Here is a 6,000-nt window from a genome sequence, read left to right on the forward strand (position 1 = left end):
GTGGTGCGGTGCAGCTTGACGCCGAGCCCTTGCGCCACTGCTCCCCAGAGCTCCGAGGTGAACTGGGGGCCGCGGTCGGATGAGATGTCCGAGGGGGCGCCGAACCGAGCAACCCACATGGCGATGAAGGCTTGCGCGACATCAGCCGCAGCCGTCGCCACCAATGGCACGGCCTCCGGCCACCAGGTGGTGCGGTCCACCATGGTGAGGAGGTGGGTGAAACCCCACGAGGGAGGCAGAGGTCCCACCAAGTCGACGTGGACGTGGTCGAACCGACGCTCGGGCACCGTAAACAGGGCCAATGGGGCTTGGGTGTGGCGGTGGACTTTCGCGTGCTGGCGCGCGAGGCACATCCTGGCCCAGTCGCGGACGTTCTTCCTGAGGCCATGCCAGACGAACTTCGCCGCGATGAGCTTCTGCGAGGCCTTCATGCCCGGGTGGGACAGGCCGTGGATGGCGTCAAAAACCGGGCGCTGCCAGCCAGCGGGCACGATGGGGCGAGGCCGGCTGAGGGAGACGTCGCACAAGAGGGCAGTGCCCGCGACGTTGAACGGAACCTCGGTGACGCGGAGGCCCGTGACGGTGGTCCGCAAGGCCTGGACGTCGGGGTCGGCGGTCTGGTCCACCGCATCCGGGCATAGTCGATCCCGAGGTGGACCGCGTGTGCGACGGACCGGGAAAGGCAATCCGCCACCGGGTTGTCCTTACCCACAACGTGACAGATGTCCGTCGTGTACTCGGACACGGCAGAGAGGTGACGTTGCTGCCGGGCCGACCATGGCTCGGCGACCTCGGCCATCGCGAAAACAAGGGGCTTGTGATCGACGAAGGCCGTGAACGGGCGGGCCTCGAGAAGATGGCGGAAGTGTCGGACCGCCAGGTGGAGCCCGAGCAGCTCGCGGTCGAAGGTGCTGTACCGGCGTTCGTGCGGGCGGAGCTGCCGGCTAAAAAATGCCAGCGGCTGCCAAGCATCACTCACCCACTACTCGTGCACCGCGCCCACCGCGTAGTCCGACGCGTCGGTGGTGAGGGCGATTAGTGCATCGGGCGCCGGGTGCGCCAGCATGGTGGCGTTGGCCAAGGCCAGCTTTGCGCCCGCAAACGCCGCGGCCATTTGCTCCGTCCAGGCGATGTCACCTTTGCCCGGCTTCCCCCGGAGGGCCTCGTGCAGGGGGCGCAGGAGCTGGGCGACGCGGGGCACGAAGCGGTGATAAAAATTCACCATGTCCAGGAATTCCTGGAGCCCCTTGATCGTGCGGGGGCGTGGGAAACTCCTGACCGCCTCCACCTTGGCCGGTAAAGGGATGGCCCCGTGCCTGGTGATGCAGTGCCCCAAGAAGTCGATGGCGGTGACGCCGAAACGGCACTTCGCGGGGTTGATTATCAGGCCATGCTGGCCCAGGCGTTCGAAGAGCCTGCGGAGGTGGAGCAGGTGCTCCTCCCGGGACGCGCTTGTGACTAGGATGTCGTCCAGGTAGACGTAGATGAAGGACAAGTCACGCAAGACGCTGTCCATGAGCCGCTGGAACGCCTGGTCCGCATTTTTCAACCTAAAGGGCATCCGCAAGAACTCAAAGAGGCCGAAAGGTGTGATGACGGCCGTCTTTGGTACATCGTCCGGTTGTACGGGGATCTGGTGGTAGCCCCGGATGAGGTCCACCTTGGAGAAAATGGTCGTTTTCGCCAACCGGGCGGAAAAGTCCTGAATATGCGGGACCGGGTAGCGGTCGGGGGTGGTGGCGTCGTTGAGCCGGCGGTAGTCACCGCACGGCCGCCATCCGCCGCCGGGATCCACTACGGCAGCACCATACACCGACCGCGTGTCGCAGGCCGCGAAAAATTTGTCCGCCTCTCCGGCCAGGGCGCGGGCTTCCATTAAGTTCGAACCGGCCAGCGCGAGCTGCACCTGCACAGGTAGCTGGCGGAGGAAAAGTGCTCGGAACAGGAAATCTGGGCGCTGGTCTCCAAGAAGGGACAACATAAAATCCATCTGAACGGACGGTCGTGTGTCGCCGAGGGCGGGAAGGTCCAGGAGGCGGTCGGCCTGTTCGGCCTCCGTGAGCCCGAACGTGGCGAGGAGAAGACGTTTTAGAAGGGTCAATATATAGTTGAACCCCCAAAAAATTGATACAAAAGGTTTTTCAATGGATTCTGGTACCATTGGGCATGCTAAATAACATACTAAAAATCTAGTAACATCTGACTTCCGGAAAGGGGTCATTTTCAAGATGGCGTCCAAGATGGCCGCCGGGAGCTTAAAATGGCCATATCTCAATTATTATTCAACCTAAAAAGGTGGTTTTGGTGTCTAACCCTAGGTTATAGGGCCCAAGCAATCCAATTGAATCAATAAAATTACCATCAGTTAATTATTTATTGACAAGTCCAATATGGCATCCCAAGGTGACATCCTGATCCACTAAAATGGCTCTGTCGAATAGTAGTCAACCTAGAGAGATTTTTTCAGTGTGTATACCTAGGTTTAAGGCACCCAGGAAATCATCAAAATTACTTAAATAAGCACAAAGTAATCAGGTAATCCAGTAAGCCAGGTTTACCAGCCCATTAGGCATTTGTTGTCTTATACAGTTAGTCGCTATTCATCGTCATCCTCCGACTCCTCTGGAAGAAACTTATGTGGATTGTCACATTCTTCAAGTTGGCACGGTCTACAGGCAGTAGTACATGGTTGTCCATATCGTCTACAAGAGCAGCGGAGTGTCTTGCAGGCAGTGGAGCAGTTACAATGAATGACCTTCAAGAGACTGTCTGGAGCAGCGTTCATTCTTCACATAAGTGGGACAAACTGATTATCCTGCAGGCTCCACCCCCATTTCATGGCACCCATACCCTCTTCTTTTCCCATCCTCACCATGATCTGGTAGTATGCTCTACGACAGTGAAGTTTGGTAGCAGATTCAGTTGGGGGCAGACGTTCGGGTGTTACAAAAGACGAAGCAGAGACAACCTTCTTGCTGAAGGTGTTATATCGCATTGTTGCAAGGGAATCTTTGCACTTGCCACCAAAGAGGATAGCCATTACTCGGCATCCAAGGTCATCGATCACCTCTGTGGTCTGGTTTGGGATGGTGAATGTGTTGGCACAAGACCGAAGGACAGGGTCTCCTTTTACAAGCTTCTGGAAAGCAGTCTTTTTGCCAACACCAAAAATCCGAGAAGTCGTGTCACAACCAGTCATGACATGGATGAATATCAACTGAGAACACATGTCATGTCCGAGGATTTCTTTTAGACGGTTGATGTCATACACATTAAAACTGCCATCAGCTTTGGACTTGTCTGATCTGAAATAAAGGCTCTTACTGTCTCCCTGCCCATAGTAAAGGAGTAAGACAAGGAGATCAGTATCTTCTCCAATCAGTGTTGTGGTGTGTAGAAGAGATGCCTCCACTGCAGCCTTTACTATATCTACGTCAGCATCTCCCGGTGCATTGACCACAGTGCAATACCTTTCTCTCAGTTCATCACTTATCATCCCGATCAGTCTCTGTTTATTGATATCTCTTGACAGGACCTCCTGTCAAGAGATATCAATATCTCTTACTGGATTACCTGATTACTTTGTGCTTATTTAAGTAATTTTGATGATTTCCTGGGTGCCTTAAACCTAGGTATACAAAGTGAAAATATCTCTCGAGGTTGACTACTATTCGACAGAGCCATTTTAGTGGATCAGGATGTCACCTTGGGATGCCATCTTGGACTTGTCAATAAATAATTAACTGATGGTAATTTTATTGATTCAATTGGATTCCTTGGGCCCTAGAACCTAGGGTTAGACACCAAAACCACCTTTCTAGGTTGAATAATAATTGATATGGCCATTTTAAGCTCCCGGCGGCCATCTTGGACGCCATCTTGAAAATGACCCCTTTCCGGAAGTCTGATGTTACTAGATTTTTAGTATGTTATTTAGCATGCCCAATGGTACCAGAATCCATTGAAAAACCTTTTGTATCAATTTTTTGGGGGTTAGGTCAGTTTTTTTTCGTATATTGACCCCTCTATTTGAGCGCCGCATACTTGTGAGCGCCCGGCGGGCGCCGAAGGATGGACACGACGCGGGCGGCAGTGCCGGGCCCGAGGGCGGCGACCACGTGGTAGTACATGGTGTCGTCCGCCGTGATGCCCCGGAGCTGGAATTGAGCTTCGGCCTGCACAAACCAAACGTCGGCTTGCGCTTCCCAGAACTCCGGGAGTTTGACGGCGACAGCGTTGGTAGCCATGGCGCGTTCAGGGGTCAGCTACGGCTGAACCAGTCGGGGTCACCAGTGTGGTGCTGTGCACACACAAATCGTTTGCCAAGAAGGTAGGCCACAACGCGTTGTACAAACTGAAACACTTTATTAACAGCTCGCAGGTAAGTACTGGGCTCGAGCCCGCATAAATGTCCCGAGGCCACGCCTTGCCCCCGGGCGTGGCCGGTCGGCCGAAAGGCGGGGCATGTATCTCAGCTCCACCCTGCGCCTTGTGACGCCTTTGCTCCGGGCGTGGCCCGGGCTACGCTTCCACGCCCGGACACTCGCGCCAACCACTGGTGCGCGGAATTATTGCCCACTGACATTGTGTCCGCCACAATATTCTGATTCTTATGAGTCCCACGACCCTGAAATTTTTAGGGGGGCCATGTTGGTCTTTCTGTTGGCAAATTGATGAAAGGTTGACCTGTTAGTGTTCCCATCTGAACCTCTGGCTCATGATACAGTGACACCAGGTTCAAATCCCACATGCCTGTGTTTGTCTACTAATGTCCTTCTCCTGCATGTAATCTATGTTTAAGCTCCTCCATGAGCCTTACATCAGTGCGAAAAAACAAGGACTTGGCAATGACCATCACAACTCTGGGATAGGTATGGCAAGTAAGGGCAGGAATTTGCAATTTTGGCGAGGATGCCATCGAGAACTCACCAACTATTTATCAAAAGACACCTTTAGAGGCCATTTTTCTAATATACAGACTTGGCATTTAATATGGAATTTTTTTTCTTCCTTGACTTGGGTTTAATTTCTTCACTCAGTATATCAATCTGGTGAATTTCGTTTACACTTTGGTGATTTATTTGTTAAAAGAACCATGTCACTGATTGTCTGTCGCAGCAAGAAGTCAACAACAGGATTATATCACAGGTGGCGTGGCAAAATGTACGGACAGGTGCATTTGATGATTGGCTTCACAGTCGGGTATACAAGGGTTGTTGCGTTCTGTATTAGTGGAAAACAACTGCTGCACGTCTCCAAAAGTTATTGCCGCTTCCTCTGGAGATGGTCCGTCAACTCGACAATGCTGTTTGTCATGGAGTGGTGGCTTTACGAAATTACGGCATGAAACAGCGTGCTATTGCTGGGCAGTATGGCTTCACTCAAGGTCAGGTGTCAAAGATCCTGAAAGGAAATGCTCAGAGGGGTGTCCCTACTCCAATACCGAGGCCAGGACGTCTCCACAGAACCACAAGGAGGGATGATCGCCAGCTGCACCGGTTAGTCCGCAATGGCCGTACCAAGTCAGCTAATCGGCTTAGGGCTGAGTGGCAGTAACTGACAAATGTGCCTGTATCCAGAAGGCTAGTCAACCAACGACTGGTTCAAGCAGGCTATCGTGCCAGGCGTCCCCTGAGAAAGCCACGCCTGACCAGACAACACCACCAGCACCGATTGCAGTGGGCCAGAGAGCACCGTCAATGGCAGCCAGGACACTGGAATCACGTGATCTTCAGTGGCGAGTCTAGATTTCTGGTCTATCTTCAAGATGGCCGCGTCCGAGTGCGCAGACAAGTGCATGAAGCCTACAAAAAAGATTGTATAGTGACAAGAGTCCAAGCTGGAGGTGGTGGGGTGACCATTTGGGCTGCTTTTCATGCAGGGGGCAAAACTGACCTGGTTGTTCTGAATGGAAACCTGAACCAGTTCAAGTACAGGGCCATTCTGGAAGAAACATTGCTTCCATTTGCTCGTGCAGCCTTTCGAGGAAACTTTGTCTTC

The sequence above is a fragment of the Myxine glutinosa genome, chromosome 1, assembly GCF_964187855.1.
Source record: "Myxine glutinosa chromosome 1, kmMyxGlut1.1, whole genome shotgun sequence".
Lineage (NCBI taxonomy): Eukaryota > Metazoa > Chordata > Myxini > Myxiniformes > Myxinidae > Myxine > Myxine glutinosa.